Source organism: Copadichromis virginalis, linkage group LG9, assembly GCF_057382275.1.
Source record: "Copadichromis virginalis isolate Kocher_CV1m ecotype Utaka linkage group LG9, C_Virginalis_male_GT1.1, whole genome shotgun sequence".
Taxonomy (NCBI): Eukaryota; Metazoa; Chordata; class Actinopteri; order Cichliformes; family Cichlidae; genus Copadichromis; species Copadichromis virginalis.
Window position 1 is genome coordinate 35828300 of NC_140626.1, and position 26642 is coordinate 35854941.

The following is a 26642-nucleotide window of genomic DNA, read 5'->3' on the forward strand; positions in this document are numbered from 1 at the left end:
TTATCGGATTACGTCGTTGAAGAGAAATAGTTCGAGCCATGTTTCCGAAGTAACAAAGACGCGACGGGTGGCCTGGATTGCAGCCATTCAAAGAGCAAATATAACGTCCCAGAACACTCCAGCTCACAGGTTAGTCTGCTCCAAGCATTTACACAAAGGTCAGTCTTCTGTTGTAGTTAATACGTCATTTTTCTTAACTTAATTGGTGATATAGGTTACAAGCAAGTCTGGTGCTGAACAGAAATTGTCGTGCTATGCTCCTTTATTTATTGTGCATAAACAGTGAATTATCCTGACACAATATTGTGTTTCGCTTCTGTTATTACCATGGTACATTGACAAAAACATATACTTTTATTCACAGGATAAAACAGGTTTTTTTTGTATCACTAATTGTCCAGTACGATTACAGCATACAGTATTGTTGTCACTGCTACATTTCTGTGATGAACCAGAAATTATTTCCACTACTAATTAATTACCGTTGAGCTCAAAGGTCCTATTAATAAACGGTTAACGAATGTGTATTTATGAAGACGATTTGTGAGACTGGTAAACTTTGTTTGTACGATGGTCTTTCTTTCGGTGCATTTCAAGGTCCTGCACCCATCCATCGGTAAACTGTACCTGGGCTTGTTGCAGTGACCTGAAGTTACTAAACTTCATGAGTGTATGCACTCACTCCAAGAACCGTATGATTATAAATATGAGCGTGGTGAAAGTTGGGGAGCACGCTAACGTCTTTTGTCCACTCTGTGCTCGTAAGGGTCTGACCCTTTCACTCCTTTGATTTTTTCCTCGTATCTTTCCTTTGACTTTTCATCAAGTCCGTCTTTGTACGGACCGGTATTGTTCTCCTTCGTTTTGTACATAACTTTTTGGGGGGGCAAAGAAAAAGCAAGAAGGTATTGGAACCGGAAAGGTTTTGCGGTGCTGCAAATGCAAACATTTGATGCTGTACTTGGATTGTTTTGCCACTAGTACCCGGCATGCAATGCGCAAAAGTCATGTTGTCTGTCAATCTCTATTTAGACTCGGGTTCAGCTTATCAATGGTGAGACAGTGAGTTTATTCTAAAAACAGAGAAGAAGAAAAACTACAAACCCGCCAATCAGAGCACAGGACAGAAGAAAAAGTGAAGAATTAAAAAAGAAAAGCGATGAAGAATCTAAGACAAAAGATCAATGAACCATTTAAAAGACAGAGAAAATGAGAAAGAAGAAAACTGAATTTAACCAAACAATAAATAAATAACTGAGATAAGGTGAGAAATATCCCGACGACGGGACAGAAATAGAGCAACTGTTGCAGTTCAGTGAATAACGAGCAAAAACAGGAAGACAGAAACTGAGACGACCTCACGTCACTCGCCGTTTCATGTTCTATCTGACTGATAAGAAACCATCAAACACAGGAGACAGACAGAAGGAGCAAGGATTTCTGCTAAAGAAAGAGAAAATGACACAAGGCGAGGAAACATTCGAAGAATCCGGAGGAGAAACAGCTGGAGGAGGCCGGCAGTCCTCCCTCCCACACTCGGGCTCTGAGCTCCGCCCGCGGGAGCAGCCGGACTCCTTCGGACTCCGCAGAGATCTGATAACATTTCGCTGATCTGCTGGTGGGCCGGATTAGACCCCTGCTGCTGCTCTAATCCAGCCTAATCTGTCAGCAGCCAGCCAATCACACACAGCGAGGGCTGGCGCTGCGCCTGGGTGGAGCCACCCTCGCCCTCCTCTCCCTCTCTCTCTGAAGTATGTGAGGCTGAATGAAGCCATCTGGTACAGATTAGGAAAATGACTCGTTTGTGGTTTTGTCTCTAAAGCTCCTTCAGCCTCCTCCTCCGAGTTTTTATTAACGACTCAGACTGAAAGACTTTATTTAACTCTTTGATCCTCGAATGTGAGAGCAGCTAAAGTGAACAAACTTTATTTAAACCAGGAGACGTGACAAAAACCTTCTCAGAGCAGCAAGGCGAGCTGCATGAGGCCACCTGAGACTGTTCCTAATAAAGAGGCCACGGCTTGGTCCTGGTTGATGACTCAGCACGGCCGACTGCTGTGAGCTGGGCACCGTGCTGAGGCGCAGGGCCGGGAGGCGAGGCGCAGGGCCGGGAGGTAAAGCTTGACGTTTATCCTCGAGGCCAACGAGCTTCCATTGAACTGTCTCCTCAACGTCGGGGAGACGAGGAGCTCAGGGTAGAGCTCTACACCAATGAAAGGAGCAGCTGAGGTGATTCAGTGTCGCTGCTTGGACACTGCTAGCGTAATGGACAGGTTTCTGATGAGGCTCCCACACAAACACAAAGCACAGGATGAAGCATTGCCACATATGCTTCCAAGCCAAAGACTGGAACATATGATGAAGCATATCTTGCCTTTAGCTTCACCTGGTAGGTATCCCGACAGAATACAGTGGGGCAAAAAAGTATTTAGTCAGCCACCGATTGTGCAAGTTCCCCCACTTAAAATGATGACAGAGGTCAGTAATTTGCACCAGAGGTACACTTCAACTGTGAGAGACAGAATGTGAAAAAAAAATCCATGAATCCACATGGTAGGATTTGTAAAGAATTTATTCGTAAATTAGGGTGGAAAATAAGTATTTGGTCACCTCAAACAAGGAAAATCTCTGGCTCTCACAGACCTGTAACGTCTTCTGTAAGAAGCTTTTCTGTCCCCCACTCGTTACCTGTATGAATGGCACCTGTTTGAACTCATCATCTGTATAAAAGACACCTGTCCACAGCCTCAAACAGTCAGACTCCAAACTCCGCCATGGCCAAGACCAAAGAGCTTTCGAAGGACACCAGGAAAAGTATTGTAGACCTGCACCAGACTGGGAAGAGTGAATCTACAATAGGCAAGCAGCTTGGTGTGAAAAAATCAACTGTTGGAGCAATCATCAGAAAATGGAAGACATACAAGACCACTGATAATCTCCCTCGATCTGGGGCTCCACGCAAGATCTCATCCCATGGGGTCAAAATGATCATGAGAACGGTGAGCAAAGATCCCAGAACCACACGGGGGGACCTGGTGAATGACCTGCAGAGAGCTGGGACCAAAGTAACAAAGGTCACCATCAGTAACACACTACAACGGCAGGGAATCAAATCCCGCAGTGCCAGACGTGTTCCGCTGCTGAAGCCAGTGCATGTCCAGGCCCGTCTGAAGTTTGCCAGAGAGCACATGGATGATACAGCAGAGGATTGGGAGAATGTCATGTGGTCAGATGAAACCAAAGTAGAACTTCTTGGTATAAACTCAACTCGTCGTGTTTGGAGGAAGAAGAATACTGAGTTGCATCCCAAGAACACCATACCTACCTGAAGCATGGGGGTGGAAACATCATGCTATGGGGCTGTTTTTCTGCCAAGGGGACAGGACGACTGATCCGTGTTAAGGACAGAATGAATGGGGCCATGTATCGTGAGATTTTGAGCCAAAACCTCCTTCCATCAGTGAGAACTTTGAAGATGAAACGAGGCTGGGTCTTCCAACATGACAATGATCCAAAACACACCGCCCGGGCAACAAAGGAGTGGCTCCGTAAGAAGCATTTGAAAGTCCTGGAGTGGCCTAGCCAGTCTCCAGACCTCAACCCCATAGAAAATCTGTGGCGGGAGTTGAAAGTCCGTGTTGCTCGGCGACAGCCCCAAAACATCACTGCTCTCGAGAAGATCTGCATGGAGGAATGGGCCAAAATACCAGCTACTGTGTGTGCAAACCTGGTAAAGACCTATAGTAAACGTTTGACCTCTGTTATTGCCAACAAAGGTTATGTTACAAAGTATTGAGTTGTATTTTTGTTATTGACCAAATAATTATTTTTGATTTACGAATAAATTCTTTACAAATCCTACCATGTGAATTCATGGATTTTTTTTCACATTCTGTCTCTCACAGTTGAAGTGTACCTCTGGTGCAAATTACTGACCTCTGTCATCATTTTAGGTGGGGGAACTTGCACAATCGGTGGCTGACTAAATACTTTTTTGCCCCACTGTATGTTTCCCCTGCGTCGGCAGCACGCGCTGGGCTCTCCAGATCACAGGATCCCACATTCTTGATTTGAGTTCACAAACACTTCTTATAATGAAATTTTGGCAATGTTTGCTCTTTATACAGTAAAGTTACAGCGGGATACAAATAACATCAGGCTGATCCTGCCACAGTTTGTTTCCCTGGTTTAAATCACAGACAAACAGCATCCCACAGCTGTTTATGTTTTTGGACCCATTTTGCACAGAGAGGCATTTTCTGACAAATGTATTGTGTTGAATATTCTTACGAAGTGAAAAGAAGAAAGAAAAAAAACTATAGGTAAAACAATTACAGGATAAAGGTGGTTTATTTTATTGCAACCTGTAACTTATTGCAGTTTACTTTTCTGTGTTTAATTGTTTACTGCAGTGGAGTTTGAATATGGGTAAAACAAAGGGGGCCTAGCACCAACACTTCACTGGAGCTGAAACAAGTTTAACTGTGAGTTTGATTTTAGGGATGAAGCAGTGATTGGATCAGGAAACGGAGTGATGTCAGCCTCAATGAGCATCCCGCCCTAGCAAAGGAGATCTGTGTGTGCTGGACGAGGGGGAAAAGCAGGAGTGCCTCGACAAAAAAACAAAAACAAAGAAGAAGAAACAGTGAGACACGGGAGAGCTGAACAGACCACGTGAAAAGAAACCTGATCTTCATTTTTCAACTTTGTTGTGTTTCTGGATGATCATGTGATCTGAGACTGCAGAGAGGATCTGAAACCTTCTGACTGTCTCTCTCACTCACACTCACACACACACACACACACACACACACACACACACACACACACACACACACACACACACACAGAGTCTGTTGTTCGGTAGTACCACTGCTGAGTGATCAGAGGAATGTTAAGTACGCTGCAGCTTCAGGAGATTTTCTTTTAGACTGACTGCAGGATCAGCGAGCGGCTGAGTCACGCTTCACATGTGTGTCAGCACAAACACACAAACACAACAAAAACAACAAAACTCAAAGACATTAAAGGAACCACAGCTTGAACCAACCAAGTTTTAATCTGGACATTTATTCCAGAGTCCAGGTTATCTAAAAGCTCAAGATCAGACCACACATGATAACAGCATAGGGCTGGGCGATATGACCCAAAATTCATATCTCGATATTTTTTAGCTGGGTGGCAATATAAGATATATATCTCGATATTTTTTAAAGCCATAAGTTAAGAACAAAAAGAGAGTTCTAGTCACACTGTGTCCCAGATGTCACACAGGCATTTTTATTTACATACAGCATAGATTTACATGAAGAAATTACTGAAAAATAAATTATCAGCATTTATTAAATAATCATGCTCCATAAATAAAAGAAAACAATGTTGTTTTTGTGCATAACAAAAAGCTCATAATTGTGCAGTCAAAATGTAAACTAACAGACGCTGAGCATAACAACAAAGACAGATTTCACAGCTGCTCTGTTCCCAACTTCTACTGCGTGACTGACAGCCTTGAGTTTGAAATCCGCTTCGTAACCATGTCTCTTAACAGGTGCCATTTATGGTCCTTATACACACACAATACGGTAATATTACGTCGAAGTACAGAACGTATCACTCCGCGAGGCTCCAGACTACGGTAGCCGTAATCCTCCGACAACCCATCAAGCGCTGCAGCTCCGTAGCTTACCAAAGTCGTAAAAAATTTTGACAGATTGCTGAGCGCCATGTACCACCTAAAATCGGTTCGCGGTCAGTAAGCACAACCAGAATTCATACATAAGGCGCGCTGTCAACTTTTGAGAAAATGAAAGGATTTTAGGCCGTGCAGCCCCTGTGGGCTGCATGTCATTAGCGTGGTTAGCTCGTTAGCGCGGTTAGCTCGCTAACACGTTGACGCCGTCCAGCCCCACAACTCGCTAACGGAGATTTGCCGTGTCCATCTGGTCGCTGCCTGTAGGTGAAGCTATGGGGGAGGGGGAGTTGTATTCAGTGAAGGAGAGGCGAGGCCGAGTAACGTTGCTTAGAGACAAAAGTGGACGAAAGAGAGGCAAACTTGTGGCTCCACAAGTATAATTATAACGTAACATAGACTATATCGATATAAAGGATATTGTCACATCTTATATCTCGTATGAAAATATATCGATATTTTTTAAAAACTCGATATATCGCCCAGCCCTATAACAGCATCAGATTTATACTGCTGCATTGTTCTAGCCAAGCTTTTATTATGAAACCTGACATTTTATTTTGAAAAACAGACAGTGAGCTGCACATGTAAAACAACACAACAGCTGGAGGAGCAGACAAAGCTCAGCAACACACACCTTAACACGGGGGGTGGGTGTAGGTGGGATTAAAATCACGCTGGTCGTCATCATTAATGTCACATGATGGATGAAAATGGGACTTTTTCCCTTCATCTCTCACTGACCCAGATCAATCGTGGACCTTTGGACTACTACCTCTGATGCTGCCGTTCACCTAAAGCTTTAGTTCTGGGACTCTTTAAGCTTTGTACTTCATCCACCTGAACCCTGATGAATCTCAGGACTGTTTCACTGAGGTCATCGGTCACTGCATCACATCATCTGAGAGTCTTTGTTTCAGCTTTTGAACTCTCGTGTCTTTATGGTGATCTAGACTTTCACAGGCTGATCTCTTTCTACACATCAAACTGGTACGTTTCATAATAGAATAGAATAGAATCGCCCTTTAGAATGAGAATAAAGAGCTATTCTATTCTATACAGACTCCTTTAGGGTATCTGCAAGCCACTTTGCAACCCACCTGACAGCACAGAGTGTGGAGGTCACAGATCCTCAGAACAAAGTCTAATGCTGTCCTGCTTCCATCTATCTCTGCTTTATTTAAAAAATGAAACGTTTTCATAGTTTGTTTTTTCTCTGATTGTTTTTTGTTTCATGGGGTTCATAACGACGCTCATGCGTACGCTTGCTGGGATATGTAAACAGTGTAGGGATTAGCTCACACTGTTGTTAAAATGCTAGTTTGATATGTTTTGCAGGCTTTAGCGTCTCTTCTGTTAGCTTCAGTCTGCACACTTTGAGCCTCTTTGATTGATTTGCTGACGTGAAACAGACAGCTTTACCGATGCTGTTTGTTTCACGTCACAGATGTTTGACCACAGTACAGCAACACCATACATGGAAACACTGCAAGACTGCGATTGCTGTTAAACCTTTGAGTTTAATAACGAATCAGATCGCTGATGGGAGACAGAACACGAAGCATTGCTGTCCAGAGTCAGATTATCTAACGTACAGTAAAATAACATGCTTTAACTGGAGACTGAGCAGTGAGGCTGGACTCACACTGGGAGATCCATGCTGTGAGACATTCACGACTCACCCCCCTCCCCCGTCCTAATGGCCCTTACAGCTCATCTGCGACCGCCAGGACGGAAACCGGCTGGTGTTTCCTGCAGAGGTGACCCCTTCGTCGGGATCAGGCTCGCCGTCACGCTTCCTTCTCAGGAAGCAGCCGTTTCTTCCTGTCTTTGTCTGCCAACCACACGCATGCGCCTGTCTTCCCATCAGTGCGAGGACCCTTGGTCACACACTGACCCTCACAGGGCCCTCTGTGAGCTCCCCCACACACACCCCAGACACTCACACCAATTATCAGAGTGTAACCAGCCCTGCCTAATGTGTATGCTATTAGCCTCGGAGTTAACCGTTAGCATGTAGTGATGCTAACACCCCACCGAACAAAACCCAGAGACCTGATTGGATGAGACAGGACAGGCTGGGGCGGCAAGACGCGCTCCCAGCAGGCCCCGAGGCTGTCTCACACACACACACACACACACACACACACACACACACACACGCTGATGGACAGCTGCAGCCTGTGGTGTCAGTGGTGGCATTTAGCTGGTGACACACACACACACACACACACACACACACACACACACACACACACACACACACACACACGTATACAGTGACAGTGAGGCTGAAACAAGATGGCAGCAAAAAAACAACAGACTGTGTGACGGGCGAAGACAGACACGAGAAAGAGGAGGAAGGAGGTAAAATGAGGAGGAGGAGACGTGCTCCCCACATGAACATGAGCTCAGCGCACTGACGTCTATTAAAAGGAACTCTGATTAGAGACACAAACACAGACCACACCCAACACACACACGCGCACACACACACGCGCACACGCGCGCACACACACACACACACACACATACACACACACACACACACACACACACACACACACACACACACAGTGAAATACCTCCACAGATAAAAAGCTCCATGCACTCCACTGTAGTGTGTGTGTGTGTGTTTCCATGTGTTTCTGTGAGGATCCATGTGTGTTTAGACTTTCTAAAGACTTCCACATGCATTCTGTTCTCTCTCTCTCTGTGTGTGTGTGTGTGTGTGTGTGTGTGTGTGTGTGTGTGTGTGTGTGTGTGCATAAACTGTGATCTCCAGCAGAAACAGTAACCAGGCGCTAACAGCATTAGCGTTTGCACAAGAGCTTACTCGCCTCAGGCCAAACATGAATAATGCAGCAGTCAGCCCAAAGCCTACGGGTGTGTGTGTGTGTGTGTGTGTGTGTGTGTGTGTGTGTGTATCACTGCTATCTGGCTGTACTCGAGGCTGTCTATATGACGACGGTATTAGAATAATATGCTAATTACTAATAATTACTCTGTAAAACACACACACACATACAGATTCTCCCCCTGTTCCGCTTCCTTCATCTTCTGCTTCCTGCATTTCTTCCTCCCTCCAGGTTGTAACTCTTCCCGGCGAGGATGAAGAGGAGGAGGAGGGCAGCTGCTGGACTTGACACTCGGACTGATCCAGACCTGAAGTAGGTTCCTGAAGGATCACACGGACAACCGAGCAGCCAAGAGAGGTCAGAGGTCAAGTGGCGGCCCTGCCACACCAGTCAAACAGGCGCTGGTTACTGAACAAACCCAGAGGGAACCGGAAGCAGAACCTCTGTATGTGTCAGCACGTATGCATGGAAGGCGAATCACAAAGAGACGTGAACTTTCCAGTGAGAGTGAAAATGCAGACAGGCAGAGTTACTCCTCCAGGGTCCACCTGTGTGTTGTGTTTGGGTCTGCAGGGGCTCCTCAAACTCCTACAGGCTGACGTGAACCTGCTCCATTTCACTCATCAGTCAAGATAAACACGTCTTTATCCTGGTTATGACACGTTTCCTTTTTACTAACACAGCCGGGCTCCATTAGAGGAAATACCAGCCATACATGTGGCTACTGCTGCTTTTGAAGGTCTGTAGGACAAAGCTGCCTGATCCCACCAGACCCCTGGACCAAGGTCCACCAGAGTGGAGATGTTTGTCCACACAGCACAGCAGCAGCTCCTAGCAGCTGTCAGCAGGGGGAGGAGCAACCAGACTGCAGAGCTCACAGAGCTGTGATGAATACTACACACCAAAGTGGGCCAACGTTCCTCCACAGTGACATGACACACTGACACACAGGAAACCATCACTGCCACTTCCTGCTGCTCAGCGAGGCTCTGCCAGCTCGTGGGTTGGACCCTCAGCACCGAACTGTAGGTCCCTCAGTTCAGACTGCACAGTAGTGATTATTATTATTAATACTGCGACGGTCTGCAGTGAGTGTGTGTGTGCGCAGCGATGGCCAGCGGAGGGTTGAGTGTTTCCGTGTGTCCGCTGTCTTTCCTCATCAGTCATACCGTCCACTCTGGAGCCAGAGGACAGCTGCTGTCACTCAGTCTTCATGTCCTCTGTGAACTACATCAGATCTGTCACCACCAGTCACTGCGAGTCACAGCAAGTCACAGCGGCACGTCCACGCCCGCCCAACGCTCTGCACAAAACTGAAGCACCCAGCCCACCTGTCTCTGCTTAGTGACACTCGCCACAAATTCTCACACATGCTCTCAAAACCAACAAGGACTCCAAACACAAAAAACTGATCCAGAACTTTGGACTTTCTGGACCACAATGAAACTGAGAGAAGATCCTGCTTCATCTCGCAGCCAGTCTGAGAGGGTCCGTCTGGACCAAAGCAGCATTCAGGTGTCCCTGAGCCTGAAAAATAATCAAGGTATTAAAATGTGAGCGATAACGTCACAAATGCGCAATGATTACATATCTGAAGGCTGCAGGTGACCTGACCGAGCTCCGCCCTGAGACAGCTGGGCAGCAGCTCAGTCACCTACAAGCTTCACTGCAATAAGCAGGTGGAAGGACGGACAGACAGAGTTCTCCTGGGGTGTCCGACAGCGCTTTGTTCTGGTGTTTGTGGATTTCTTTTGAGGCTGTGGGTCGCCTCAGAGACATGTGCAAACGAGGGTTTCAGTTAAAAATCCAGATAATCCAGAGAGCAGATTAGAACATTTCATAACCCAGAAACATGGAAGATTAAGGTCCAGATTAAAGTGCATCCCAAGAAGGAACGAAGGGATTCCTTATTGGTCCGTGTTTCCTCACGTCTTTGTCTCTCTTGTCTGACCTCAGCTGTCCTGGTTATCCTTCACCCTGTAACAGCACCGGTGCATGATGCAATCAGTATGCACTTGTACCTGAGCTGGTGCTGCAGCCCTGTGTGTGGAACCAGACATGTTTCCACAGAGTGACCCACTGAAATCATCATCAGCCCACAGCACACCGCTGAGAACCTTTTCGGTCACACCCACCAACTCTAACTCACCTTTTGCCACTGACCAATAAACTAGGTCATCACCTGACAGCAGTACCAATACTACACCACGTGTACAAGTAGCCAGAGCATCAGCACTAATGCAGCATGGCTAAAGGCCTTCCTGTGTTTACACGTATAATTGAACTTTATTTTCTTCTGCAAATTAGCAAATCTAAATATAGTTTAGTTCAACATGAGAAAATAATTTTTTTGTGATGTTATGTTCTAAGTTGAAGGCGTTGTATACGTTTTTGTTGTTCAAATTTAGATGATGAGGATGTAAACCTGAAGGGGTAGGGCTAAATAAGTATATACTTCTGCCTACTCCTTTTCAAACAACTGCATGGAATGATTTTATGAAACGTTGGTGAATGTATATGTTTGAAATAAAAAAGAACTGAGTTGAACTAAAGCTCAAAGTGAAAGCTCACTGATTCACAACATTTTCACAATAAAAGCTGGACACTGTGAAAAATCTGCATTTTTTCAGTGTGGGTGGCACTGATGCTTAAAATGAAGCTTTGAAACATGATGAACAGATAAAGGCTTTTTTTTTTTAAACCGCTTTGAGTAAAAGAGAGGAAATAACGAACTCTTAGTAAAAACTGTGGTCTGTAATTAAAACTCTGAGAGCACATATTAAATAAAACAGCATGACGAAGCGTCTCCTTCTGCTGGGCAGAAACTCTGCGATTTTTGGCCCTTTTTGAGCCGATTTTTCAGTCGTGTGACCGTTTTGGTGATCGGCCCGAGTTTGGCCTTCATCGTGCGTCGTGCAGTATACACGGGGTAACGAGAAGCGATTAACGCCTCACGACCAGCTCCCGATCATCAATTGCTTGGTCGTAGGAAAATCAAACCTGTTTGAAATCCACATGACCGTTGTGAGTGTCACTGCAGCCACTCACACTGCGCACACGCAAACACGTAAACGTTGGTGAAAAGACGGAGCAGCACGGCAGCGTGTGATCTGGACACAAGCGATGGAGGCACTTGTAGAACTTTGGAAAGCTCATCCGAGCCTTTTCGATGTGGCCTGACAAAATCATCACGACCACAACAACCATGAAAATAGTTGGATTTACATTGCTGCTCAATAACAGCTGCCTGATTTTTCATTAGCAATTTAGCAAAGTTGATGGTGGTGTGTGTCTGTGTGAGTGAAAGACAGAGAGGGAGAGCGAGCGACAGATTTTCTGTTATGGACGCACAGTGTGAGCACTCAGGTCGCATCAGAGCATCGGGCCGTATAGTGTGAGGCCCTGCATCGTGACCTACGACCTTCTAACCCCTGCGAGTCAATCGTACAGTTTGAGCAGAAGCTGAATAACGCGACTGAATGTATGCCCAGCTTTAGTCATCCTGGGCACCTTCACAGGTAGGGCCTCTCGCAGGGTCTCTGTATGGCCAGCAGGGGCAGCAGAGAGAAACGGTTCCATTAAACACTAACGTTTTTCATATCAGGCTTCCAGGATCAGGTGTGTAGTTCAGGAGCGCACAGACAGGGGGCGCTGCTCTCACAGCAGCAGACACACAAACAATCCATCGAATAAATGAAGGAGAACGGCTCACAACCACAGGAGTGAGTAAATGCTGAGGATGGCACCTCCAGCTCACGAAGAGCACACCACAGCCTGAACCAGCCCCCATCCTCACACCCTTCCTCCCCCCAGCACACAGAAGGTCATCTCCAGCCTTCAGCAGGGGGGTGGGAGGGGGGGGGGGGGTTATCGTTCCGCCTGGCGGAGGCAGAAAAGGTCTCGTCCCCCAGGAACCACACAACGGACGGACGCAGCGCACAGCCGGGCGCATCAACACAGCGCATCAGTGTCGGCAGTCAGAGAGCTGCTGTGATTGGTCGACTGATGGATGACCTCACGCTGGTTTAAGTGTGACTGAATAAACATGTCTGTGAAGGTTCTCAGTCATCCAGGTCATCGTAGTCAAAGGAGCTTGCAAAGAAAAGCGTCTGGACTTCTTTAAGTTACTTGAAGACGTTTCACCTCTCATCCGAACTCATCAGAACTGAAGAAGCTTCTCGGATGAGAGGTGAAACGTCTTCAAGTAACTTAAAGAAGTCCAGACGCTTTTCTTTGCAAGCTCCTTTGACGACCGAATAAACAAAATAAAAATAAACTACAGAATAAATTAATACAAAAATAAAACACAAAGCGTGTTTCTTTGTAAAGCGCTTTTTAAATTTTTTAAATTTTATTTACTTACTTACTTTTTTATACTACTACTACTACTGCGTACTACTACTACTAGTAGTACTACCACCAGGCACTTCCATCGCCTGGATGTGCCTGCAGCTCCCTGACGGCGCTGGGACTTTAATGTAACTGTGCTGCAAGGCAGGCCTGGGGGGCACTCAGACATGGGCCTCCACCTGTGAGGCTGATCCTGGGTCAGCCTGTCTCTCCTTTCTTTCTGCTGCTCATAGTTTGGTGCAGCATCAGAGGCAGACGGAGGAGTTAGCGAAGAACTCCTGAAGCGTTTGTTTGTCCTCAGACTGATTATCAGGACTAAAGAGCATTTTTAGAAATGAAGCTGTGAGCTCATTACTCTGATTTCATGAAACTCACAACGACACACAGGCTGGACTAATGAGCTGTTCACTGCCCTCACAGCGAATTTAATAACACTCTGAAAACATTTTATTCTCATCCTCTGCACATGCACAAAATATACAGCCTGCATTATACCACCAAATATATGAACACTTACATGGTCTGATGCACCAGAGAGCAACGGGGGAGCCAGAGATTGAACCACCGACCATCCAATCAGCAGATGATGTTCTGCTCTACCACCTGAGCTACAGGTGTATATTCAGTCAGAGAAGCTGTCAGCAGTGTTGGTGCTGATTCGCTGTCCTTCCTCTGTGTTTGAAGGTTTTGGACATTTGAGCGTCTCACTCAGGTTTGAAGGAGGTGACACGTCCTTCAGCTGGTGACAAATTTAAAGAAAATGAGTGTTTGCAGTAACTGTAGAGGAGTCGAGGAGCCTCAGGCTAGCTGTTGCTTCAGGTCAAAGTGTGTGGATGTGCAGACGACGCTCTTCTGTTTCAGACATCAGAGAAGCGAAAGCTGACCCATCGCGTTGGTTCTGTGAGGAAGTGCTCACGATGGCTGCGTTTCACTCGGTTTCCTCGTTTTGGAGAAGAAACTGAAGGTTTTCTGTTTATTGGTCTGCGATGTGACATCACGCAGAGCAGGTGTCACCTTGGCTCGTTTCTAATAACCCTGGAGTCGTCTGTGTGTCCTTAACGACTAAAATAAAAACAAGAATCTCACTTTTTTCACTTAACTTTTTACTGTAAAGCAGCTTCATGGTGTGTGTCACGTGCCCTGCATGTCAGAAAGACAAGGAAGCTCCCAAAAGCTGTTCTGACTACAAAGTGATATTTGCTGCGTTGTCAGGACTGATGACGAGGCTCAGGCACAGGAAGAGGAAGGTGAGGAGGACGAGGGGAAGAGCGTCAGGTCAGCTGCTCGCGCCGACATCCTGCGGCCGATATCTGCTGTGAATATTTCTTCTGTTTGAACTTCATGCTCTGCCTCTTTAGTCCCTGTTTTTGTGCTGATTGTGGTTGCTTGACACACACACACACACACACACACACACACACACACACACACACACACACACACACACACACACACACACACACACACACATTCATTTAATCCCCAAAACTTTGATGGTTTCCCACAGAAACAAAGAATCAGGTCACATCAAAGCGCTTTCACCTACAAACGAGTAAGACGATCACAGAGCTCTAATCTCTCTCTCTCTCTGCATGTCTTTAACCTTGCTCAGCCTCGACCGGTCCCAGAGGTGAGTCTTGGTTTCCTGCGGTTACGCTCTGACACACATACAGCCAATCATTAATCAGAGTCTGGTAGCACATTAAGAGTCTGAAGCCGCCCGAGGACACCGGTGCTCGCTCTGACCCAAAAACTCGTCCTCAGCACAAAGACGCTTCCGACAGCAGCGGGTCGGCTCACGCCGGGCGGGCTCAGCTGTCGCCTGCCAGCGGCGCCCAACTTTACGACACAAGCGAAGACACCTTGCTAAAAGTGATTTCACAAAATCTTCCTGTGGTGCCTTCACTGACTGTGTGAAAACCATGTGGATCTGAGCGGCTGCCGGTCTTAGCTTCCTGCTCAGAGCAGTAACAGTAAGGATGGGTACCGGTATCCGGTGCCATGATGGCACCGGTTCTGACATAAACGGTAGTAACCAGACTGAAAAGCAGCGCACATTTCGGTGCTTTATTTCGGTGCTTTTTTTCCCCTGAGCTGTGATACACTTTGGATTCTAGCCAATCATTTTACCTTTGCGAGCGTAGTAGGTGGGCCCAGGTACGTACGTTCTTTTAGAGCAGAGCTACAGATTAAAAATGCCCAAGGCGAAGCGGTCAAACTCTGGCTGTACTTCACAGCAAAAGATGCAAACTCAGCAGCCTGCAACAAGTGCTTTAAGCTGATACTGTGATACTGTCAAAGGAGGTAACACCTCGAATCTGATGAAACACCTGGCGACGCATAGCGGGGTTTTTTTTAAAAGCCGAGAAATGCGCCGTATTTGATAGCTTTCTGCGAGACCTCACACCGTGCACATCTACTGCGGTGGGTTGCCTGTTATCGGACCCGGAGTTAGCAACATCCCCCAAAGACCCGAAGAGGAGAGTCCTGGCCCCTAGCCCTGCCAGTGTAGCAGAAATGATGAGGATGATGATGCAGCAGCAGCCGTTCTTCTCTGCGTGAGTAGCTTAATGTTGTTCGTGTGTAATTTACGTTGAGTAGGCTAACCACGTTATTACATTAATGCATGTAAGGTGAACTAGCAAACACCGTCGTAGTTACATGCGGCTGTCTTCTTGTTTGATGGCAGGTACTCCTTTCACCCTGGCCAAAAAGGCTAAAATGACCAAAGAAAAAGTGGGAAACAGTTAAACATGAGAGGTTTTCGGACCAAGTTTGTGTTTTTTTCCCCATTGTTTAAGCACTGCTTCCAGCCAAGAGTGATGCCATATATGCCCCATAGCTGCAGAAAAGGCTAACATTGTTATCTTTTTACAAAAAAACAGCTGAACATGAGAGGTTTTTGGACCAATTTTGTGTTCTCCATTCTTTAAGCACCGGTTTGAGCACCGTTTAAGCACCGGCACCGTTTCAAAAGTACCGGTTTGGTACTGGTATCGGATAAAACCTAAACGATACCCATCCCTAAGTAACAGTGAGCCTTTATAACCCCCGTCATGGCGTGGTGGAGCAGTGGTTAGTGCTGCCATGAAACGAGGTCCCAGTTTCAAACCCCACACGGCGTCTGCGTGTCCCATTTGGCTGCAGGTGTGTCATAGACTAACGCCTGTCTCCATCTTTGAAACGCTCCTTTAGGGCCGTTGTTCTCTTTTTCTCCAAAGGTTTCAGATTTACTATTAAACTGGCACCATTATAAGCATGGTGAAGCCACAGGACATATTCAGCCAATCAGACGCCGCCATCGCTGTGAAATCAGCGTCAAACAACCATCAGGTAAACTGGAGGAGCAAAACGCTCCGACCACTTCATGTTATGATTTTCTTCTTTTGGATATACTTCACCTCGCTTCAGTTAGGAAAACCAACAATTCAACCCAGCCCACACACACACGCATGCACGCACACACAAACACACACACACACACAGGCTGCATATGAATATTTACTGTAGTAATTTAGGTTAAAGCAGCTACTGGGCCTGAAGTCACTGTAGGGTTTAACAGCACTATAGGAAACTGTGTGTGTGCGTTTGTGTGTGCGTGTGCGCCTGTGCTATCTGTTAGCTGGCAGCACTTTCAGATCATTAACATAATGATTATGATAAGAAAGAGAAAGCGTTAAAATCTTAATAAAATATTTATTCTGCCTTCCTCTCATCTCACCGTCGGCACACACAGACACACACACACACACTTGTATTAAAGGAGGAGTTGGGTTCTTACTTATGAGTGTAGATATGAATGTCATATTCAGCTGTCAGAAAACATGAAATATAAAAACGAGTCCCATGGCTCCGGCTACACCTGAATGCGGCTCAGGTAGGACAGTCAGAGTGCGGCGCTCATCGATCGTTGTTACAGAATTATTGATTTATTAGAATCTTTTTCTGTTTGCTGTAAAAACCAAGCAGTCAGTCTGAGGGTCTGCACGCGCTCAGTGAGCACCAACAGATGAGCTTAAAGTCGCGCTGAGCAGGCAGGAAGCATCTTAACACACACACACACACACGGACACACACACACATCGTCTTCAAACAATAATCCTGTGAATATGATCAGGGATTTGGGGCACAGCACTAATCAGACTGACATCTCTGGACACGGATTAAACACACACACACACCCTCTCTCCATGCAGTGTGTGTGTGTGTGTGTGTAATCTCCTGAAGACATGCTGACTCTTCTTTATAATCTGATGTCGTAGAAATAATTTCATTAATCTGACAAACAGCAAGTCGGAGCAGGAGGCCGGAGTGCGTGCAGCTCACAGCGGGTGTATCTGGACTTTGAGCTCCATCAGCTCCACGCTTTCCTTAAACAAACACCTGTCGCTTATTTACGTAGGTACACGTTCTCGCCCCCGTCAGCTCCATCAGCTCCGTCAGTGGCCTTCTGCTGCCTGCCTGACCCACAGACATGTTTCCCTGTGAGAGCTGTGAGAAGTTTTATAAGCTGAACCCACCCATAAGCAGCTAACGCCCACTCTGACAGCAGGGTCACATGACTCCTCCAGGCGCCACACACGTCTGAATCAGGGAAACCGGAACAGGAACCAGAACCAGAACCAGATGTGAAAAAGTCACTCATAAAATCAATACCCTGATCTGGCTTACAAGCCGAGAGGCCCCTCCCCTCCCTGAGCCTGGTTCTGCTGGAGGTTTCTTTGGGTTAAGAGGGAGTTCTTCCTTCCTACTGTCGCCAAAGCGCGGCTGGTGGTCTAATCGTTGGGGTTTCTCAGGATCACCGCAGGGCCTCCACCCTACAGGTACATGGTGATCTGAGCCAGGATTCACAGGCTGTGGGTGAGTGGGTTTACTGTCACCATGGCAAGATGTTAGGTAAACAGGTAACATTAGAGCATGGGAGGGGTGGGGTCTTTGAGGAGCGTTTCAGTTTTGTGGTTTGGCCTTCAAGCTGCTTAAATTCAGATGTGAGTGTGTTTGAGCTGCAAACCATGGCCTCAACTTCACTCTGTCCCACGCTGTGTGTGTGTCTGTGTGTGTGCATCAGGCAAAACTCCCTTTATCTCCTCCCTTTTCATCCTCACGTCTGTGATTCCAGAAAACAGGATTTTCTCCTGGATCTTCACTTTCTCGTTATCCGCTGGTGTTGGTGACGTGACCTCGACCGGCGCCTCGAGCATTAGAGACCTCGCTGTCCTGCGGAGAGTTCGGGGACCGGAGAAGATGCGGATCTCGGAGACAGAGCTTAGCGCTGACACCGGCCTCCTTCTCCGCAGCGTTGATCTCATCTCACACATTAAACAAAGAGAGTTTTAATCCGGCTCCTTTAATCCCCGCTGGGTTTGCAGACACAGCGTCTGAAGGCGGCGTGTTAATCTGGGGAGTGGGGGGCACAGCGGCATCTTGGCCCGCCAGGGCAGCTTTAATCCAGCGCAAACACACAAAAAGTGGTGCCTCTGCTGCCGCTGATACTTAGATGTGGATTTACAGGGAGATTAAAGCCAACAAAGATTTTTTTAAAAGACTCGAACACAAACAGGAAGCTGCAGGCGGGAGATGAGGAGCAGATTCATTTATTTATTACAAAACACGAACTCTGAGCGGAATGCACAGGACACAACACAACAGCACAAAACATTCTGCACATCCTCCGTGTCCTTCACAGCCAATCACTGACGGCCAGCTCAGGGACAGGACAGGGAGCTGGGCGGGTTGCAAAGCAGCAGGCAGAGGCTGAAGAGGCCAGAACACCTTTGCCTCCTGTCTGCACTCACATGATCAACAACCGTGCAGACAGTTCACTAAAAAGCTTTTTCACTTCGCCGCATTTCTGACTGTAATCTGGAGATACAATCAAACACATCACAAACTTACCGAACTTTAAACACGCGCCGAGTCTGACTGATTGAATTGTTCCAGTGCAGTATGGTTGGGCGATACGTAAAAATGTTCCAACCAACAATCGTAAGTCCAATAGTCAACAATGGGCGATATATTCGTGCATGACTTTTTATGAGTGGAGCCATGCAATCATTGGACTATTTGTGCGTTTACAACACAGAAAAAGGCCAAACATGGACGAACTAATTTGGGATTTCTTTGGCTTTAAACCGGATGAAAGAGGTAAACCTAAGAATGTAACCAAAGCTTGTGCAGACGTACAGCAAAGGACTGAAGTACTCTCAGGACTGAGGACACTCTGAGGACGGGGCATTTTCTTGCAGATAAAAGAGGGTGCAGTTACAACTATTATTTCTGTTGACTGCTTCTATTAGCTCCATCATTACGAGCAAACGTACTCATGGGCAAATAAAGAAAGAAATCACCCTTGTAAACACGAGGGCGATTTATTTGTCCAATCGCCCGACCCTGAAGTGAAAACTGAAAACCTGGAGAAGCTGCGTCTCTAAAGTTTCCTCCAGAGGAAGCAGCTGGTTTGTACTTCCTGGTATCCACAGATCGATCGATTAGTAATCAGACGTGCCCAGTTTGATCTTTGTGAGCTCAGAGAAGCTTTTCTGCTGCCGGCTCACAAACTGAGACGCTCGTTTAGTTGCAGAAAGGTTGGAGCGTTGTCGCCTGTTAGCCGACAGTTGTGACGGCGTGCTCGGTTTTTACCTGCTCAGGTAGAACCATCAAACACGGAGCCACAGCCCTCATCGCTCAGGGAACTCCATCGCCACACACAGCTCATTATTTCAATCAGTGCAGAGGTGAAGATCTGAGAGAGCGCACACACACAGTCACTGAGCGGCTCACTACACTAACACTATTAAAGGTGACTGTACAGCAGCTAAAAGCCTCAATTGGCTTAAGAAGCACCCTGATAGCGCACACACACACACACACACACACACACACACACAGAACTAGGGGTTTCTCATGGCTTGCTGTCTGGAGCACTTTTCAGTTTCTGCATGAAGACACAGTTTCCCTTCATCAGCGCTGAACATCTGACTCAAGTACACGAGATACTTTTATGCTACTACTGTTTACATTTCAAAATCAGAATCAGAAAGGGTTTTATTGCCAAATGTTGAGCAGGCTTACAACATTAGGAAATTGCTGCGGTGCTTCAGTGCAAACATACTGTCATAAATTACGCTTAAATAGACATGAAAATAAAAATAAGAATAAAAATTTAAGTACTAAGTAGATAGATATATACATGATATATACATGATATATACATGAGTGCAGGTGGTGATCAGTGCCAAACATGGAATGATGCAGTGAACACAGCGTAGGGTCATGTGTTAGTGGTGGGAACAGTCATGTGGTTATTGTTCGTGTGTCCGACAGCAGAGGGGAAGAAACTGTTCTTATGGCGAGAGGTTCTGGTGCGAATGGACCGGAGCCTCCTGCCTGAGGGGAGCAGGTCAAACAGACTGTGTCCAGGGTGAGAACGGTCAGCTGTGAGCCGAGCTGTACGCCCCAGTGTCCTGGAGGCGTACAGGTCCTGCAGAGATGGGAGTCTGCAGCCAATCACCTTCTCAGCAGAGCACACAACACGCTGCAGTCTCTGTTTACTGTATATACCAGGTCCTGTTATACAGCTGCTACTGTTAAACAGCAGATAATCTATCAGGTACTTTTGTAACAAACGTAGCAGGCTTTGATCAATCGCATACAAAGATGCATGTGTAGCGTTACACAGCCACCATTCACAGAAACGGTCAGCTGATGGCGCCGTGACGGTTGGTGTGAGCGCAGCATCGTAACATCGTGACCGGAGCTAGCTGCATACTTTTACATTACTAAGAGGTCGTTTCCTCTGATCATGTGATCACATGACCCAACCTGAACACAAGAATGAAATCCACTGCATGATTTTTAAACATACAAATAAACCGTCAGACACACAGTCAATGCTGATCACATGACAGGAAGGACGGACTGTGATTGGTCAGACGGAGCTGCCTTTGAGAAACAAAGAAGAAGAAGAGGAAGGAAGTGAAGGTCTCAGAGGTGTGAGGAGAGATAATTAACTCACTGAGGACCCTCGACACACACACACACACACACCTGAGTGCGCAGTGTGAGGTTAATCTGTGAGCTTCATTAAAACCCTGACGAGACAGAACAAAGAGCTGACTTCATCTGAACACACACAGAAACTCACACACTCAGGAGGAAAGGCTAAAGTCCTGAATCAGCGACAGTCCTGAACCTGGACACACCGGGAGTGTGTGTGTGTGTGTGTGTGTGTGTGTGTGTGTGTGTGTGTGTGTGTGTTGCTGAGTTAACAGTAGCTCTCTAATTACAGCCCGTCTCTGAGTCCAGGTGTCTCTGTGCACCTTCCACCACACTCACTCCCACATGTTTTCACTCCATGAGAACCACAGCCTACATTACCCACAGTGCACCTGGACAGACTGCTGTGAATTACCCGTAATGGACAAAAGTACTGCTTTTAAAAGGTTCAAAGACTCAAAGATCATCAGAGTGGAGGCCACAGGAGGCTGCTTTGCAGTCAGAGACTTTTAATTTGGAAATCTCAGGACAAAGGCTCATTAACAGGATGCTAAAGAACAAAAAACAACAACACAAACTCCCACCTGAACCCAACCACCGGGCATGCTCATTAGCTGCGCTCCATCTCCGCCGTTATCAGGGCATGGCGGCCATCTTAGACTCAAACCACAGAGAGTTTCATTCACACACACACACACACACACACACACACACACACACACACACACACCCTGCAGCTGTCCATATGTGCAGCAGAGAGGGGCGGACAGGAGGAGAAATCAAACGCACCCTCAGGCTGCAGACAGAAGCTCCTGGTCTCCTGCAGTTTGACTCCTGAAGCTGACTCCACAGTCTTCTTCTGGACTTCCGTCCTGATCATCCCCGACTCCACCTGCTTCCATCCAGCAGTCACGGAAACCTAAACTCTGAGATTCTGGGCGCCGCGTTATCGTTCGTTATTCGTTGTTGTTCTGCTGCTTTTACTGCAGTGAAGGATGTGAACACTTCCTGACATCTCCAGATGTTTCTGAGCCATCAGCAGAACTACAGGCAACATGTCTGCCCTCAGGGAAGACTTCTCAGGTTTTTCCCAGTAATGGGAACCAAATCCCAGAGTTAGACCATTAAAGACCAGAGAATCAATGAGCTGTACAAGCTCTAGAAACATTCATGAAACCTCCACAAGATGGATCCGCACACTGCTGCCCAACAGCAGTCAAACAGCAGCACCGCCCACAGCGACTTGTTAAAAAGGATTTATACATCAGATATAAAGTCGTGCTGATTCAGCTGGAACTTGATTCTTTGTCCTGAAGAACTCCTGATGAGCGTTACAGTATGGGACTGATGGACACGCCCACTGACAGCAGAAGAACCGCCCCAAAACGTTGGTTCTGTTCACCTGGACGTCTTCAGTGGGAGGATCAGTCATCGACAGGTGACTCCTTCGGTTTCAGCTGACTGCAGGTTTCAGTCTTATGAACAGCAGCAGCACTGACTGCACACAGGCTGTGAGGTCAGTTTATGATCAAAGACCTCTGATCAATGAGTCTTGTTCACAGAGAGGTGGGAATGGCTGCAATCACAGCATTGTGAGATGGTGACAGATGGACCCTTAGGCCCCTCCTCCATTCAGATATGGTCTTTCCCTTTTCACGTAAATGGCCTCCTTGACTCCACCCTCAAACCAGCGTTCCTCACATCCTCATCCTTGAAAGTGTCCCACGCTGTGTCCACTGGCCTGTAGGTGTAAACAGACTGCAGAGTCCTGGCCTGACGAGGTGGCTCTTCTGTGTTGTACCATCCTCTTCGCCAGAGGTTGTTTGGTTTCCCCGATTATAAATCCTGCCAATCCTCCTGCACTTAACAGCGCTGTGGAGAGCATCCTCACACAGAACATGACATCGTGGTTTGGGAACAGCTGTGTGAAGGACCAAAAAGCTCTCCAGAGAGTGATCCGTACAGCAGAACGCTGCTGCAGGATTGCTCTCTCCCCGCTTCAGGACACCTACACCAGGAGATGCCGGACTAGAGCAGAACAGATACTGAAGGACCCGTCCCATCCTGGCAACAAACTGTTCCAACTTCTGCAATCTGGTAGAAGGTTCCGCATCTTCCGGGCAAGGACAGAGAGACTCAAGAGGAGCTTCTATCCCCAAGCCATCCGTGCCCTAAACACACACACCCGCCCTCTCACATCATCTATAATTGACTGAGACAGGACTCTTCCAGACACTAAACCAAGGCACAATGTACATTTCAATTCCTTTAATTTTAAATATGTTTATATTGTCTATCCTGTAAAATAGTCAGATATCTATTCATATTAATGTACAGAATTCACCTGCTTGCTGCTACTACTGCACATTCACCCAGTGTATATACTATATGTCTATATATATATATATATATATATACAGTGGGGCAAAAAAGTATTTAGTCAGCCACCGATTGTGCAAGTTCCCCCACCTAAAATGATGACACAGGTCAGTAATTTGCACCAGAGGTACACTTCAACTGTGAGAGACAGAATGTGAAAAAAAAATCCATTAATTCACATGGTAGGATTTGTAAAGAATTTATTCGTAAATCAGGGTGGAAAATAAGTATTTGGTCAATAACAAAAATACAACTCAATACTTTGTAACATAACCTTTGTTGGCAATAACAGAGGTCAAACGTTTACTATAGGTCTTTACCAGGTTTGCACACACAGTAGCTGGTATTTTGGCCCATTCCTCCATGCAGATCTTCTCGAGAGCAGTGATGTTTTGGGGCTGTCGCCGAGCAACACGGACTTTCAACTCCTGCCACAGATTTTCTATGGGGTTGAGGTCTGGAGACTGGCTAGGCCACTCCAGGACTTTCAAATGCTTCTTACGGAGCCACTCCTTTGTTGCCCGGGCGGTGTGTTTTGGATCATTGTCATGTTGGAAGACCCAGCCTCGTTTCATCTTCAAAGTTCTCACTGATGGAAGGAGGTTTTGGCTCAAAATCTCACGATACATGGCCCCATTCATTCTGTCCTTAACACGGATCAGTCGTCCTGTCCCCTTGGCAGAAAAACAGCCCCATAGCATGATGTTTCCACCCCCATGCTTCACAGTAGGTATGGTGTTCTTGGGATGCAACTCAGTATTCTTCTTCCTCCAAACACGACGAGTTGAGTTTATACCAGAATGTTCTACTTTGGTTTCATCTGACCACATGACATTCTCCCAATCCTCTGCTGTATCATCCATGTGCTCTCTGGCAAACTTCAGACGGGCCTGGACATGCACTGGCTTCAGCAGCGGAACACGTCTGGCACTGCGGGATTTGATTCCCTGCCGTTGTAGTGTGTTACTGATGGTGACCTTTGTTACTTTGGTCCCAGCTCTCTGCAGGTCATTCACCAGGTGCCCCCGTGTGGTTCTGGGATCTTTGCTCACCGTTCTCATGATCATTTTGACCCCACGGGATGAGATCTTGCGTGGAGCCCCAGATCGAGGGAGATTATCAGTGGTCTTGTATGTCTTCCATTTTCTGATGATTGCTCCCACAGTTGATTTTTTCACACCAAGCTGCTTGCCTATTGTAGATTCACTCTTCCCAGTCTGGTGCAGGTCTACAATACTTTTCCTGGTGTCCTTCGAAAGCTCTTTGGTCTTGGCCATGGCGGAGTTTGGAGTCTGACTGTTTGAGGCTGTGGACAGGTGTCTTTTATACAGATGATGAGTTCAAACAGGTGCCATTCATACAGGTAACGAGTGGGGGACAGAAAAGCTTCTTACAGAAGACGTTACAGGTCTGTGAGAGCCAGAGATTTTCCATGTTTGAGGTGACCAAATACTTATTTTCCACCCTGATTTACGAATAAATTCTTTACAAATCCTACCATGTGGATTCATGGATTTTTTTTTCACATTCTGTCTCTCACAGTTGAAGTGTACCTCTGGTGCAAATTACTGACCTCTGTCATCATTTTAAGTGGGGGAACTTGCACAATCGGTGGCTGACTAAATACTTTTTTGCCCCACTGTATGTATGTATATATATATATATATATATATATATATATGTATATATATATATATATATGTATATATATATATATAATGTTTTTCCTCTACACCCCCCCCCCCAATTATTTTGCACATGTCGAGCAGCGTGTCCGGCTACATTTCACTGTGTGTTATACTTGTATAACTATGCATGTGACAAATAAAGAACCTTGAACCTTGAACCTTGAACCACTATGTTACTCTGTTTGTGTCGGGGGACCCGATCCTTGGGGTGGACCAGTTTTTGGTGCAGCGTTTAAAAGCGACCAAGACGCAGTGTTGAATCCAATCCGAGTGCAGATCTGATGTTGAGGGGAGAGGCGTCGACATGGCGATCAAATCTGCTCTGAACAGCTTTTGTTTTTAAAAACGAAGAAGTAAACTTTAGTAAAGGAGAGACCGTCTGCTCACTGTTGCCCCCATCAGCTGAGCACAGGCACAACAGCTGACTGAAAACAACCTCACCTTCATCATCCTCACATCCACAGGCTGTACTACTGCAGTACAAGTACACACATCCACAACATGTCTGCGGCTCACTGCAGAGCCTGGGTGTTACCAGAGACATGAAAAGCCTCGAGAACACAACCAGACTGTTAATCAATAATCATGGTATTGATTTATCGATGTGGCCGTGCCGACACGCGCTCTCATGGAGCTGTTTCTCTGGGCTTTGGTTCAAACGAGTCTTTGAATGCAACAGTCAGAGCAGCGACGCCGACATCAGGAAACGGGACCGAACGCACAAACATGTCGTTTTTATTGAGAGACGGGCAATCGATCAATAACAGCCTGACCTTAAATCAGACAGTCCCACCGCGGCACATATTCTCTGTTCTACTGTCCTCTACTGTCCTGCTTCTACTGGACTCTATTTTCAATTCTACTCTGCTGCAACATGATCACTGCATTAGAAATATGATCAATATTTAAACCTGTGACTTTTATTCCCACAACTGTTCAATGAGTCAGAATTCAAACAGACTTTTGTATGGGAGGAGAATCAATCCTGGTTTCTACTAATTCTACTGTGTGACTCTTCACCTGCAGAAAAACACTGAGAAAACACTCCAAATATAATCAATATGATCAATACGGTCAAATGTGGCTGCGTGAGTTCTACTTCACATGAATTCAAAGGGATTCATCTCAGCTCTGTGCTGCGACCTCACTGATTCTACTGCAAACATCTGCTGTGTTCTATTGTGGGTTCTACTCTGGGTTCTGCAGCAGAGCGTCCAGCCGATCAGATCAATACCATCAATCACAAATCTATTTGTGTAATGACGGACTTCAGCCTGTCCTGCTTCACACGCAGTCAGCCTGCTCTTGTGTCTGTTTCTACTCTGTTCTATTGATAGATTCTACTGTTGGAGAAGCAGGACTGTGACATCATCAGAGCCGATTATGTTTCCGATCATCTGATCGATCAGTCGGTTAGTTTGGGTTCATAAAACAACACCGGGCAGAATGTGAACGCACTTCGGTTAGAAAGCTGGACTCTACCGAGGTCTACTGCCGTCACGTGACAGAATAAAGCGACTTAGCTGGTTCTGGTTCCGACAGAAAACTCGGACAGAAAACCACGAAGAAGAAGAGGAGGAGGAGGAGAAGGAGGGGGAGGTTTTCCTAGCTGGAAACTTGGATGCCAACACGGTAACTCCCATGTTCCTCCTCCTCCTGCTCCTCCGGGTCCTGGAGCCCCGA

The 26642-nt window shown here is 46.5% G+C and overlaps 1 protein-coding gene across 3 annotated transcripts in view; it reads right to left on the reverse strand.

Annotated features, from left to right (window-relative positions):
- The window catches only part of LOC146702427 (receptor-type tyrosine-protein phosphatase mu-like), a 217332-nt gene that overhangs the window by 190386 nt on the left and 304 nt on the right, over nucleotides 1–26642 (reverse strand). The gene's annotated exons all lie outside the window — the stretch shown is intronic.